Here is a 16,561-nt window from a genome sequence, read left to right as displayed (position 1 = left end):
AACAACTCAAATAAATTAACATGATTTTTTACAACAAAAGTATACTTTACCTATATGTACATTTTCATTATCAGTGTATATGTGTGGAGTAATTTATTAACTGTACTGTCATGTTTAATCTAAAGGTTAATGTAATTCCATATTAAAATATAAGAAGAACATAATGTCATAAGGTCACCATACTTGAAAACTGGTAGAAGCATTAATTTCTTTAAATATGCATTACAGCAAAGATGTGTTGTGTTCTATTTCAATGTATAATATAGTGCATCATATGGCAAATCCATGATATATTCACTAAAAAACAGCACCGAATACAATAATGACAATACCAGCGGTACTTTATCAGCACAAATACAACTAACCTACAGCAGTATATATATGATAAAATGTGAATAGGTCTAAGAAGTGTAATTGCAATGCTCTATCAGGATTGACAGATACAAATATAATTATTCTTCTTATATTCCTTTGAAATTAAACTATTTGTGACATATGTTTTATAGCCTTTTACTATCCACTTTCTGACAGCAAGTTTTATTATAAAACCACACCTCAATTGAGAACAGTTGGATGAATAACTTAGAGCTGAATGTAGAGTACAGACATTAAAAAAGAAAACTACACTCCTCAGTACTAAAATGGACTAGAGGAGGTCATTTCTATTGATCTTTTAATTAACCATTAAGGAAAATATTTAAAAAAACATGCTTACTTTATGTATTAGAAATAAAGTACAGGTGCTGTGTGTTGACAATATAAACAGAAGGAAAAATCAGTTAGTGTAATTCTACAGCATCTCAATTAGAAATCAAATCTTAATCTTCAGTAGCTGCATTGTACAGTATAATAATATTATACATCTGTACAGGTCATTAATTCCCTGCAATCTTAACTTGTGTGAGAAAAATATTATTTTGCAATACATCATGCAAGATTCCATCTTCATGAATGATCCCTTCATTAGTTCACATGAAAACTGATAGTCATCAATTTGTCTTAGGCAAACTACATTTTTAAAGAGAAGATTGTAGAAGTCATTCGGCATCATGACTTCGCAGTTATAGTAATTTGCACTCAACATCTGTGTTGATCACATTTTAGAATTATAAAGAATTATTAATTACAAAGAGTTATAACTGAGTGTATTTTTGGCAGTTAATACTATGGTATAACCCATATTTCTGTAAATATATTGCAAAGTAAATACAGTATACAGTACAAAACTGCAGCACTGTAATTAGAGGTAACCATGAGATGAAAATTCAGATTTACATTATGAGACACCTCAGCCTTTTTGGTTTTCATAACTATTTAAATATTATTTAATTGTTAAAAAATGCTCATGAAAAGTCAGGAGTATCTTATTAAAAGCATTGTTTTCTAATTCTGTACACCTGTATTTTGACAATTGTGATCTCATGAACAATGCTCTGCTTTCCTTTAAAACGACGACAGCAAATTGTGATCAACACAGCAGAATTGTAGGTGGTGAATAGTTAGTTTTCTACTGAGATCTTTAGACAGATTCTACTTATGTACTATTCATTGCATGGCCTTTCAGCTGCTATTGATTTAAGGTCATTCCTAACATTTCATTGTCATCCATACGCACGTTGATATTTCTCTATTCAGTTTGTTGCTTCAACTTGCCCTGAAATTTACTTCCTGGAAGTGTGCACAGTAGGGGGAGCTCAAAGCTATTAAAGAATTACCATGGCCTACAAGAGAACTGCACACATCATTAGCTTTGATCTTACTGGCTGTGTAAGTACAACTGTTACTCCAGTCTTTTTCAATTACTTAAAACTTTTTAATTTCATTAAATTGTATTTAAACTATTATTTATGGTATGGTGTTTGCGATCAGTGTTTATGTTACACGTTGTTGTATATTAAATGGTACATTATATTATTTCTCCTCTGGAAAACTTTTTCCCATTTTGGAAACTTATGCAAGAATTCATTAGGAATTTAGTAGAGGTTAAAATTATTAAGCATATTTAATTTCTTTTATGTACGTGATCTAGCATTTTTTAAGATGCCTGTGACTGTGTGTCAGGCACACCTCCAGCAGATAAGCAATTTTTCATGAATATGATGACTGAAACATAATCAAAAGGGCAACAGCTTTAACAGAGATGTGAGAAGTCTACTTTAAAGTCACTACTAAAACTACCTCAACAACAGTGTAACTCAATTTGAGTTATTGCAAAATTAAAATGGACAGGTGTGTTTATTATTATAGATGTATATTCTTTATTAGAGATGGGGTTTCACTGTTTGTTGACACATATAGTACTGGAATGAAAAATGCAATGTTCAAGATAAAACAGACATATTTTCAGTAGGCAGAGAATTTCTGAAAAAAAAAAACTTCCGATATTTAACCTACCCAAAATATCAAAATAGAATTTCCTTGTGAGATTGTTTTAATGTAATGCAACATTCAAAAACATGTATTTTTTCATGAGCTCCTCTCCTATAAATGAAAGAAAGATGACCAAATCAATCTACTGTACATATTCTTTGTCACTAGCTGATATCTTATAAACTAATATGAACCTTTCAAATTTAGTATACTATATTGTACAAGTAGACACACTATGGCTAATCTTTATGTTATAATTCATAGAAATACCTTTTCTCAACCTGTAAAGTGCAGACAATATTCAAGCTGTTATGACAGAAGTACCCAGCTTAGTCTAGCTTATTTTTCCTCAGGTTGTGTATCTGTATAGTGACCTATGTCAAAAAAGACATTTATTGCAAGGCATATGCTTTAAGCTTTCAAAAATGCAGTTTACACATGTTGCTGAATGCCATCCCCAGTTTATGAAATAATTAAAAGAAAAGAAGAATAAACTCTTCACAATCTCCATATCCGTGTACAGTAACCCTGATAAAAGGTGCCAATCATTTCATCCAATTAAACAATAAACCAACTAACTACATACAGTATATGTAAAGTATGCACTTTTAAATAATGTTTATGTTTCAGTAGTTAAGAGATACTGTACATTAGCTTTCCTAATTTAAGTTTTAAATCTCCTACAAGAGTTTATGAGAATTATAAATGTGTGACCTGATTCTATTAGCTAAAACACAAAGTAAAAGCGTCATGTGATGTTAAATTAATTATTGAAATTCTGTTTATTCTGCCATTAGCCAATTAGATTCTTAATCATTGTTTACGAATTCAGCATAAAGAACTTTAATTAGTAAATGTATTATATATGAATCTAAATTACATATTATACTCATTTATTACTTATTAATTCAAATACAATTCAAATGGAGTATTATTACATTTTAATATACTATAGTGTAATGATACCTACAGTATACACCATTAATTACTACAGTCCACCAGAAGAAGGTTTGAAAGATTATCATGTAACAGTCTTACCAATATGGTGGCAGGAACAATGTGCTGTATGAAATGCACCATACATTCATTATATCTTGATTGTAAAATATACCATTAAACACTGCATATAAAATAAACTGTTTGAAAATGTAGTATGACAGAAGCAACATGCATGAACTATTGGCTTGTTCAAAAGTTCCACCCCCCTTTAAAAAAATGTAACTGTTGATATGCTTAACTGCAATCTTACCTCAATTACTCCTATGAAATTATCACTCTTTCTAAAAGATGATTTCCTGCTCAGTCTGAGGCCTGCCTACTAAATGAGACAAGAGAGCTATGTGAATATCTGGACAAGTCAACAGCTGACTGCCCAGCTCATGAAAATAGGCTAACACAGTGGGCAGAGAAGAAGTGTAACTGAATTACCATGGCTTCAAGGAAGGAGATAAAATATTATAATCATCTATACTCAATTATTCCTCAGAAAGGAAGTATATTATTCTATGAAATACATTTTTAGCAAGGTCAATACTTCACTTACATTATTCACGTTATTTGCATACTATAATAAACTTACACAGAAAAATGGGTAGCTACATGAAAAAAAAAAAGCGTCAATCATTTTAAAGTTCAGGGCTAATCCTATCCTAACTAGCACTGAACTGCTGTGAAGATGATTTCAGTACCACATCAGACTTTACCGTATCGATCAAGAAAACAGCTAATAAAGGTGTGAAGAAGGCTGGAAGTAAGGAAAACACAAAAGGCTATGTCCACACAGGGAAATGGTCAAACAAAAAATGTTCAAAAGGAGCACAAAACCAGAAGAGATCAAAAAGAGAAATGTGGGAAATGGTATACTGTACATATAATGAGCAAAATTAGTGTTTCAAGATTCTTCAGAACATAAACATTAAAAAATGCTCTTTGCACAAAAATTAATGATTACATGTCTAAAAGATATATTAAACCAGGCTTGAATGCTTTCGGCTCTAGAAGAATACAACGTGTGAAAAGAAAGCGAAGAGAGACTGGCAGAAGGTTGTGAATAACATGGAGGTGATAAGTTGTACTAACAGGTATAATAAATAGAGCTACATTTTTGAAGTACAGTATCAATGTAACTCCATTCTTTACCATCATGTGATAACCCCTGGAAGGTGACCTGAAGATGAAAACCTTGTTGTTTTAGCATGATAATTGTGCTGAACTCCGAGCCTGAGTAAATGTAAATTACTTCAATCAGAAATGCAACTAACATGTTTTCAAATTGATGCATGGCCTCCCTCGTGGCTTGATCTTAACCCCATTGAAATGTGATGGAACAACTTGAAAGGAGAAGGAAAATTAAGACTGCAGACAACAGAAAATAAGATCTGGGAGATGATGAGGGCTAAATCTGAAAAATAGGAGAAATACACTACTAATGCTGGGTGAAAGAAATCCTAGAGCTTGTGCTACTTCAAGTGCAAGCCAATGAGGATATTTTAATGGGAAAAATTTGCAACAGAGAAAAAAACAATACACCTTCTTCATTTAAGAAGCTTAGTTACTTCTTAACTAGTTCAATTGTAAACCAGTCTTCCTTATCTTTTCTATTTCAGGACAATTTCCAGATGTTCCATAATTTTGACTACAAGTGTGTTTAATATACTGTATATTTTAAATAGCACATATTCCAAACATCTGTCTTCAACAATGTGCTAATTTTTGCAACATGGTGTACTGGAATCTAGAATTAGATAGCATTTTTATAGTATTCTATGAAAGGCTTCATGCAGAGTCTTATGACATACGATACAACAAAAATATGTTAATAACCATACAACATGCCTCTATAGGACAAAAATACTGTATAACATGCAAAGTATTGAAAATTAGATCTTATTATTACTTGCAAGAGGTCCTCTAGTGGTAGAATATAATTAATATTTATAGTTTCTATCATTTATTTTTTTTTATTTAGCACATAACAGAAAACATGAATACCTTTCAATCATACCCTCTACCAACAGAAAGAAAATAAATTAACAAGGACGATATTTGTAAATTATTTTATTTTGTAATTTCTGTTTCTGTAAAAAAATACAAAAACAAAGCATATGAAAGATAACTTTTGTATAAATAAATTTATTTAAAAAGAAAAATGATTTTTTTCACAGAATTGGTTCATAGTGTTTAATAGAATGGAGCTGATATTGAAGTATACATGCACAAAAACATCTGCCACTCAATTCAGAACTGCCAGTAAATTCTAAACTAATATTCAATATTATTAATGCAACATAAATGGAACTCTATAATGGTAAAAATTAGTCTGATTACAGTAACGAAATAAATTATTTTCATAAGTAAAAGGCCATTTGTTATCTATGTTTGTGTGACAAAACAGTTGCTTTTATTTAGAAAATATATATATTTTTAAATGAGTGTGATTACTTTTGTTTATATGAACTATTAAAAAAGTTGTAGAATTTTGTTTGGATGCTTTTCAGGAATAAAGCCTACCCATTCATATCACTTATTTTTGCGTCCTGTTCTAATTTTTCTGTTTTTAAATTGCAGGAATGAGTTTAATGAAAATAAGCCTTCTAATGTTACCACTGAAAAGGGAAGAACTACTCAATGCAGTGAGTATTAGATCCATTTTGTTCTTTTTTTTGCATTACATTTTTGCTTTATCATAGCAAAAATTGAGCTGTTGCTAGTATGGTGGGCATTTTCTTTCCTGGCCCTTGTGATGCAGCAATCTCTACAGTCAGATTTCAGGACAATCAATCAATTTTCAAAATCAATTTGCTCAAACATGTAAAGGAGGTTGGTTATATGTGGGCTGTTACTTAAAATAACATTTATCTCTCTTACAAACTTCAGCCATTTCACTATGTAATGTTGTCTCCACATTTTCAGTATTCGTTGTAATTCATAGATGTAGTGCTTATTTCAAATGTAGAATAGACAATAGAAAAAATAGTTGAAAGTGCAATGCTTTTAATTAGCATATATTTTCAAAAAAGAGCAATATGGTACAATCACAGCAGTGAGTTTAACATAAATACAAAAAAGCTGTAATCCTAAAAAATTCTGATCACATTTAAAAAATAAATGTCATAAGCGAGAGAGTTTAAATAATAAAAAAATATAAAAATACTATACTTAATTTTCCACGTTGCTAAGTAGAGACTACAATGTCCTTGACAGTACAGTCATAATAGAAATAAATGTTTTAATTATAATCTGTCTGGTTACTTAATAAATGGACCACAGCATCAAGTTTAAATGTATCTGCATAATTGCCCACAATATAAAGAAACCAGGCAGCCCGGCACTTTAGGATCATTGGCTTCAAGTTCCTTGAAGTCGCTGAAGATGTACTCTCCTCGACTACGCGTATTCTTAAGCAATAACAACGTAATCCGTATTATCCACCCAAGAATACCCGTCACCGAAGAGAGTCTTAAAGAAGGAAGCAATATGAGAATCTAAAGATACTGCATGATCCTCAACCATTTGGAAACAGAGAAGTTTTGAACAGATTGATTGAAGAAGCCTTGTATCACAAGGCTAGGCCCCATCAATGGCTTTTCTGCAAACAGAAATTAACACATGGCATTTTGAAGTGGAACTAAAATGTTGTAACAAGAATCCAGTCTCTCTTTTTTTTTGTTCTAGAAAATACGCCAAATACATAACATCAGGCAAATTAACAAACAATAGATTTAGGGTAACGAAAACCCCAGAATATGCGCTTACCTGAGGTTTCCAATTTTAATAATTCCTTTTTCGCTGTGGTCCTTTTTCCATCCATCTGATTTCCATCACTCCAACCCTCAGTTGCAGTGGCTCTCCAGTTACACTGGCAGCTATCCAAGAGTAATGAGGATTCCTGTAAAAGTGGCAAATGGTTAGGGTTCACTATGAAAACCATGGCCTTTCAAGCCTGCTTTAACATGACTATTGTCTACGCCTTTAATAGGCAAGTGGCCCCCAAAAAATGTCATACAAAAATTAAACTCCATTAACGGCAGGTGGCAAATTACAGTTTTTAAAGAAAGAAATCTGAAAGGAAGCCTGTCGGTATGGAATCACAATGTATATTATTATGTCTTTCATTTTATTCTTCAAAATTTAACAATGAACGTATCTTTTGAGTAGGTTCTGATAATTTATCATTTGTTTTCTTTATATGATTTCTGCAGTTAATACTTTATACAGTACAGTATGTAGTACATTATTAAAATAAATATATTGTTATCACAATGCTACAATTCAGGTCTATACATTTGTAATTATTTGTAAATTCTTCTGTAATTTTAAACATATTATGCTTTTTTATCCCCAAGTTTAGGTTTATCGCCCTTTTCAACAAATTTCACAATTATCCCATTTATTTTGCATCTCATTTGGGGTCTTGGCCTTAAAAGTATAAGATAATAAAAGTAAAGTAAAACACCTCATTATTCATGGCATAATACATCTATGTTATACTGTACAAAGAATCCAAATCTGGCAATATAATATCCATTGAAATAGGTATCAAAACAACTTTTAATACATTTTTATATAGTAAAAATTCTAAATTCAAAGATAATAGCAAATGAAAGCAAAATGTGATGAAAAAGCAAACTGAAGCTCCATAATTTAGAAAGCTATATTATGACAAGTGCATCCAGAGAAAGAATATGATTAATCTCCACCTTACAGAAATATCTAAATCCAAGTAAAGAAAATAAATGTATTTTCTTGTTACATTTTATTGTGTAAATGTCCATTTTAGTTCTCTTGTGTGAAGATATACTGTATGCAATATGCATAGATCAGTAAAGCATATATATATAATATATAATATTAATGTTCGGGCATTTTGGTGGGAATTTTAATATTTCTATTTAAATGGTTTTGGTGCTGAAAGTCATCATAAATTATAGTGTCAGTCATTAGAAGAAGCAATATTGAAATCTCCTCCTGCTTTAGTGCATACAGTGCATGTCAAATGATACTCCTGAAAAATTCAGCTTAACAGAAGTAATTATTTTCCAGCTTTAGCAAAAGTCTTAAAAAGCAACAAATACATATAAAAAGGTTGAAAAACCTAAGCACACTGACAAATATACACATCAAATATACAAATGTATAGCAACACAGCTTTTTTTTTTTATAAAAAAGAAGTATGCAGCTGATGTCTGTAGGTACATATATGCTGAAGATACAGTACATAAATGCATACACACAGAGCTACACCTCTGAATAAAAACTTAAATATAAAGATAAATGTGAAATATACTCCAAATCAAGACAGGAGAGCTGCAAAAACAAAGCATCCACGCTGACAGAAAATGAAAATCATGTCAGTGATATTACATACAAACTAATGCCTTTTTATAGCCTATTTAAGCAGAAAAATTAAATATTTAGTAAAACCAAGCTTACCAACACCGAGTCCCAATTTGATCACCATGCAGAGTGGACTGTTCATTCCTAAGAGGCACGCTCAGGCACAGCAGCTGTACTGGAGCACTGAGTACAACAAAAGCTCTAGTGCATCACTGCTAAACCAGACTGAACTACTTACTATAACAGCATTTCCTATGAGACCACTACCTCCGAGTGCATAGACATACCCCCTTCAGGCTGTGGTATCTCCTCAAAAATTACTGTCAATGATACTAATAATCAAGACAAACTAACTCTTACTTTAGGATTGCATGAATATACATACACAGCATAAATATATATAATAGTTTTGTGCTAGTAAATTGTATATTTTGATAATGCACAACTAATCAATTCTCCTTGTCTGGATATGCTGTATATTATATAAAGCAGTAAAGTTCTTTTTAGACATACAATCTTAAAATTCACATTCTTACCACTTGCATTGAAATTTACCTGGTTTGGCTGTGTGTATCACGTTTAATATAATGCCAGTAAAAAAAAAAGAGAAGAAAAAAATCTATGCTGTATTGTTTCTGTTGAACATCTCTGAATGAATCTATAGCTTCTCTCTTATCCCTGTCCCCCTTTCATTCTGAAATCTCTCTGGCGTGTTTATTTAAACAGCACATAAAACTTGTGTTCGCAAAACCTGTGATTGCCATTTAATTGCAGGAATTCCATGAATATGTTAATATAGTACACTGGACAAATCCTGAGAAATCCTCTGTGAAGCAACATGACAATGACATGATTACAGAAATCGGCATTATACTATCTGCTGCCCTGAAGACAGAAACATACATTTTTAATATTATTATTTTAGAAAGGAAAAGAGGAAAAATTCACAAATCCACATCTACTGAAGCAGCTTACCCTTTCAATCCAGGTTTAAAAGAAACCTCCCACTGTGCACAAAACCAGGGTGTCGTCTGATGTTTGACTGTGATATGCCTTGGATTATAAGGTTGCCTTGCCTCGGTCCACAGTTGATTTATATGGGTTACTGTGCTAATGAACCCAGAGAAAGATACCGGTGCAGTGTGCAGGCGTTGCCCATATGCCCTGAGCACAACAGTGGATGCAGCTCCCAACACAGTCCTGGGCAATCAGCTTCTGAATCTGCAGGTAGATGCTGCTACACAGATTTTCAACAAAAGGATCAAAATGGCTTGCTCTGAGCCAGTTGTTGCTTGCCACCACAAATAAACTTAGAGAAAAAAAAACAACAAAAAGTGAAGCGAAAAAATCAACAGCTACAAGGCTAGCTCTGCACAGGACTGTCTTTTGCTCACAGAAAGAGAAAGAATAATTAGATTTGAGCAGCACACACAGTTACAAAAACCAGTGAGTCGTGGATCCCAAGCAGGCTAATGGTGGATTAATTGAGGAAGATCTGACGTGCATGTTTCATAGTCTTGTATTCATGACTTCCCATTGGGGAAAGGCCAATGCCTTATGGGACCATTGTTAATATACAATCAAAAAGCTGCTATCATGAAAATGGTTATGTGTTCATAGCCTCTGTCCCTGATCACCGACATATGTTGACTGAAGCTGTTTAGTTGGTTGTAAAAAATGCAATTTTCTCTCAGAGTCGTAAAGACCCCCATTACCTCTCCTTATAAAAAAAAAGTAAAATGTGACATGCTGTCTTGAGCTACTGTGCAGTGTGGTTAAAGACAATTTTGGTATCAAGGCATTTCACATGGAAAGCAAAAGTAAGGAAAATTCCTTTGTGTTCTGTTCTGTCCTCCGCTTTCAGGAGAGACTAGAGAATTTTCTTTGAAAAACCAAATGCACCTAATTTCTTTCAGGCTGATGCAAGGTCGTTTTAATGCCAACAACCCTTTTAACTTTCCGCAATGGGAATGACTTTTGAAGCTGACATTTTCAATTACTAAGACCTAAAATGATTTGAAGAAAAAATTGAATTTTTTAGGTAATGGTCTGCAGAATTGTTGTCTTAAGATCAGGGACCATTCTCAGTAGCTCATAAAAATGAATCTTTAAAAAGATCAGTTTTTCTTTGAAGAATTTGATTTTGAGCTTGCTGTGGAATTAAATGTGCTCTAAAAATAGTCATATGTATATGCATACATTACCTTTCAGTGATCAGTGTTTAAAACTGAGTTTTAGCAATTAATATTTTTATATAAAACTTACACTATCTTTACTTCAATGTAAGGCACAGGAGGAGAGCACACAATAAGACTAAATTATATAACACAAAGAAGATTTAAACACAAATAGTAACATTTTTATGATATAAATAAAAATATATAAATCACTGCAGAATACTATATTGTCCAAAAATAATGTTTTATTATAAAATATAGTGTTTAGTGTTATCATTCCAATTTTACTATTGCAATATTTGTACGTGCTGCATGGTCATATTTCTGAAGTGGCAGTGTTACAGATGGTGTGGCTTTAGTTTAAATAAATCATTCTGTTATTTAATAAAGCTTCCTGAAGCTATACCTGTTAGTGTCTTATGAGAACAAATAAAATCCAAGCTGTTTATCTTTAAAACGAAAATAATTTTCTTCCATTTACTATCTGTATTTATTTTAAGTAATATTTGTTTCAAGCTATGAGAAAGACTGATAAATGTATAGGTAAAATCATTTGAAGTATGATTATTTTTTATGATAAATTACAAATAAAGCCTTTCCCAATTGCAGACTGCCGATATAAAACAAAAGAAAGAAGAGTTCTGCCTTCCTTCAGATTTACAGCAATTTACTGCCCCCTATTGACATTTTTTTCTTTTATTTTTTGCAATTGAGGCATTGTTTTAAGCACTGCATATTTCAATTGCACTGTACAGAGGGGTAAGTGGTAGCATCTTTGCCTAAAAATACATTTATGTAGCTGAATATATTGCCTTATATATAATCTGAAATTCATAAAATATTAAGAATTGCAGTTACCAAGTTATTTTAGTCTTTTACTTTACATCAGCGCCAAAGATTACTCAGATAATTAGACTGCATATTCCTGTTACATTTTGAGTTTATCAAAGGTATTGCATGAAATCAATAAATGTAATATGATATGAGATCAAATAATTGAAGTCATCACCTACTTTCTTAGCCAAATATACCATCCTCACTCAAATTGTTACTTAAAATAGCTTTTTTGGTGTGCAAAGCATCTGTATTTCCTGGTAAACATAAGGCTAAATCATATTCCTTTGTTGGCACTTTGTTTTGCATTCTGTGCAGTAATTGAGTTTGACATTTGAAATTGGAATGACTGAGATGCATTAGCTGGTCTTTTTTTGGGTGAGTGGGGTGAATTATGGTTAAAAAATTATGTTCTGAATAGAGTAACCCTAAATATTCCAAAAGTCCAGCTAGTGTACATGACATGCAGTAATCTAATCATTGAATTAAATAACCAATTGAAGTAACAGTGGAATGTATCGATCAATAAGCCGTGCTAAATATTGAATGGCTGTTCAGTTAGTCCGAGCATTCTAGTAACATCCACCAGGACCAGGCAGATTTAGAAAACATGAGAGAAAAAGAGGCTGACAGCTGTAGGACTGATTCCTGCTCAATACATGCATATTAAGAATAAAATAAAAAAGTAAAGGAAGGCAAAGAAGGGATAAACTGCAGAATATGATGCAGAAAAAAGTCATTTTCATGCCATTATCATTTCATGCCATTGCTAACTGTACTGTATTCCTATGGTTCTGTGTCTACATGGTGTAGTCGTTCAAGTCAAAAGCTTTACTTCATTAGCACTTATAATGCGGTTTTTATACATCCTACAAGAGTGTCATAAATGAGGCATTCCATGAAAAAAAAAATTAACTGAAGTTTTAGTTCTGAGTTTCTGAGTTTATTCGCCATATGAGTTTTGAGAATTTGATAGAAACCTCTGCATTTTACTGTTGAATCTGTAAAGGAATACAACCACACAGTATACCATAAAGAGTCACAGATAACGTAGAAACAACAGAATGAGCATCACAATATTTCTTTTGATTTGTTTTGCACGACAAGTAATATTTAATTAGATAGATTAGATAGATACTTTATTGATCCTGTGAGGGAAATTGCAGTGCAACAGCAGCTTAACACACACAACACAACCACAGTGTTACATACACATACACAGCCACAAATTACATACATGTTTAGTAAGCAACATTAAAAATCAGTTCATAAATGAAAATAAGATTCAAACAGCATGAGTACCCAAAAAACATTTTGCTTGAGCTGCATTCTGTATGTTATGACCCACGATGTGTGATTCGTAGTTTTAGCAATACCTGTGAGGTACATTATTTAATAGACAACAGAATATATATGACCAGTAGTATTACTGTAATAGTCAGCAACAGCCAATTAGAAAAACAAAAACACTAAAAGGCTCATACATGGATGTATGTTTGCAGATAACCTGGTTTGCTGTGCAAAGAGAATTGGTTATTGAACTGGTCTTTCAGCAGGCAGTACACTGCACTCTTGAGCTCAGACAGGACGCTAGGGCCCTCTGGCTGTCAGGCAAGAAGTAGCACAAGAACAATAGATTGCAACACACAGGAACTCCTCTTAACCTTTGACTGCTTGAATGCTACAATTTATTACATGTGAAAAGTGAATTTGTACAATTGTTAAATTGTTTTTAACTGTGAACGTATAGCAGAAGGCAGTACAGACGCATCCGTGTTTGTTACCTCTTTTTGACATATCATTAAAAAAGAGGAAGGCATTTCAACCTGAAGGTGCAAATGAACATTTCTCGGAGCTTTGGTACTGTATATACGGTATATAAATCAGTAATTTATATTTATGTTTGATGAAAATGCAACATTTTGCATCAACAGAACACACACATACAGTAAAGTTGTTCACATTTTAAAAAGGGAACAGATATATTTGCTGATTATTTGTGTAGCATTGCTTTACTGGATACCAACATATTAAGCTGAAGTCATGTGATGTTAGAAAAACCCAACATATTTGAAACTTGAGCTTACATTGTCATCATGAGGTGAACAGTAACCTGTCGTTTATAACAGTCATTCAAAAAGACTACGGTTTTAATTAACTCAAGAATAGCAAACGTTTTGACCCCCATCAGGCTTGATTAATGAAGATCTCATGGTTGCTGTGATCACCGTGAGTGAAGGTGGCCTGTCTGTAAGAGAATTTGCCTGGAGCATCAGATGTTCTGCTTCAACAATCAGCAGACAGTCCAGAGAAACCAGGAAACAGTTTATATGAGGGACAAGTCATATAATGGAAGGAAGGGGGGTCACCACACTTGTCCAGTACCATCACATTCCCATCTGCTCTATACTTACAATTGTTTTGAGACTGCAGTGGATTCAGCTTGAGAATTTCCAGGAAAAAAATAACAATCACTTAAGCAGAATGACTCTAATTTGTCATGTGTATGAAAAAGCAATGCATGCTCAGAGGCCATTCAGGTGTAACATGTTGAGAGCTGAGAGACAAGATTGTTATCTTCTGTGGACCAGAGGACATCTGAAGTGGTGGTGAAGTAGTGCAGGATTTTATTCACCAGTGAATGGCATCCTGGAGTTGATGGACCTGATGGGAGACATGGAAGTGGCATCTCCTTTAACACAAGTATGACGTTTCTGCAGACAAAGGGCAATCTACAGTACTGTAACTTGTACACTATTCAACACTGCTCCTGAAGTGTAAATAGTGGAGCAGGATAGTACAAGACCACACATGTTCTACGATGGCATGATTAAAGGAAAACAATGTTGAGATCTTATTGCCATCAGCTTTTTCTCTTGATCCTTTGTCAAAAGGTGTCAACAGGAGTCGAATGTGAATGGCCAGTAAACTACATTTCTAACATACTGTACTTTGACAAAATAAATCTTGCTTTACAATTAAAAGCATGTATCCTGATATTTGACAGCTTAACTTCAGTTGTATTTACCGCTCAGATTTTAAGGTACTTGAGATTTTATGTGGTATCCTATTAAAATTGCAAAATAATCATTAATGTTAATATAATGGATTGAGCAGCAGCATAACATTGGAGAGAATACAAGATGTTTACTCCGTAGCTGTTGTCACCCATCAAAATTAAGCTAAAAGAAGCAGCAGGGTTTTGACACACAAAGGCACACCAAGAACAGAATTTGGCTACTAAATGATATTAATTATAAAAAATTAACCCTTTAAAGATATAAAATCTAATAACTTGCTAGTATAAATAATAGCCTTAAAATAATGTTTTAATACATTTACTGACGTTATTATATCCAGTTCATGGGTCTTAAACTCTGTTCCTGGAGGACCTTATGTCTTCTGCTCCTTGTTCCAATTTGACATGTCAATTAATTAATCTATTTTTTTTAATTAGGCATACAGTATATAGTACAGCCTACATGCTTACATAGTACTCATTCCCATACTGTATATAGGAATTTTAAGGTCTTTTACAGTAGATTACATAAGTCATTCATGTCATTAAAGTTATATTTACCAATCAAATAACCTCAGAGCATGGTTAGAAGTATTTAAAAAATGAATTAATGATTAGATAAATTATGAGAACATGTGTGAAACAAAACCCAGTAGACACTAGGCACCCTAGATATTGAGTTTGAGACCCTAATGTGCAGTAGTTCAACATACGCTTTACATGGTCTTAAATATGGAATAGACGCGGTGGAGTCTATGCCCATATGCCCATACTGTATGTCCATATGTCTACTGTATATATTCTTGTTACGACTCTTCCAGGATATAATAGTCTAACATACAGCCTAAACGTATCTCTCAGTCAAATAGGTACTAATGTCATTTAGAAAATAGATATTTTCCTTTTAGGGATTAATATGTGATAACATACTGTAAGTCTAAATCTTAAAGCATGTTAGGCCTAAAAACACGTGAGCCATCTTTTCTTTTCACATATTATAAATCGTCGTGTTTTACAGATTTGGTACAGAACTGACAGCTAAAAAATTGCTGCTTGAAATAAGATGTAAACTACTCTTTTCCTTAAACACTGTCAATAACAATTTATTACAGTGTAATAACACTAAATAGTGATTTAAGAATGCATTTATAAATGATAACAGCCTACATTGTGACAATAAGAATGCAAATGAAAGCCATAAGTATCCACTTAAACTCTGTTAATACTCTTTTAAAGCACTGGTATTTAAACTTACAGGCCATTTCTAAATGTAATTCTCAGCCCCCTGAAGTGGCTCCAACTGGTTATCAACATTCCCCATCAGCAAATAATATATTGAGAACCATATCTGTGAAATTACATCAAAATAAATCAGAGAAAATGAACAAAAAAAACATGTTTAGATATACAGTAGCTGCCAGCCTTTACCTTGCAAGTATTCTTCTCCTAGGAGATATCATCTTTTCTGTATACAATCTACAAAAAAGCACACACATTTAAATGACTGCTTGTTTGCTACAAATAAAGAGAACTATAGCTTGTGAAACTGCTTTATTGTTTAACCCACTGCTGTCTCTCTTCACTAGACTGTCTCTGGTAGCAGTGCATGGTTTCCTAAAGAAAATTGGAGCAGCAACAATGTAATTGTTATGTTGTAAAGGTGACTGAACCTTTGTCCAAATATACTGCTTTTCAGCATGAATTACAGTAAAATGAAAAGTTGGCATTGCCCAGTTTCGTAATGTTAAATTATTTGCTAGTTATCTAAAATGATGCTGACTTTTGTTATGATTGAAAGAAAGGCTCTGACCTTTCAATTAGATGC

At 32.8% G+C, this 16,561-nt stretch overlaps 1 long non-coding RNA gene across 3 annotated transcripts in view; it reads right to left on the bottom strand.

The window, feature by feature from the left end:
* Positions 1-10,164, bottom strand: part of LOC107078402 (uncharacterized) — a 34,036-nt gene extending 23,872 nt beyond the window's left edge. The window contains exons 1-4 of one of the 3 annotated variants that reach the window (XR_001479336.2): positions 9,682-10,164; positions 8,803-8,889; positions 7,126-7,258; positions 5,482-6,958 (exon numbers count right to left, since the gene is read on the bottom strand). This is a non-coding gene — a long non-coding RNA (uncharacterized lncRNA). Of the gene's footprint in view, positions 1-5,481; positions 6,959-7,125; positions 7,259-8,802; positions 9,243-9,681 lie in introns of those variants that run through there. The other 2 variants (XR_001479335.2, XR_011190382.1) reach the window with 2 other exon arrangements.
* Positions 10,165-16,561: the final 6,397 nt, after the last annotated feature.

This window comes from Lepisosteus oculatus, chromosome 9, assembly GCF_040954835.1.
Source record: "Lepisosteus oculatus isolate fLepOcu1 chromosome 9, fLepOcu1.hap2, whole genome shotgun sequence".
Classification (NCBI taxonomy): Eukaryota; Metazoa; Chordata; class Actinopteri; order Semionotiformes; family Lepisosteidae; genus Lepisosteus; species Lepisosteus oculatus.
The sequence above is the reverse complement of the archived record's forward strand: the minus strand, read 5'-3'. Positions and strand labels throughout refer to the sequence as shown.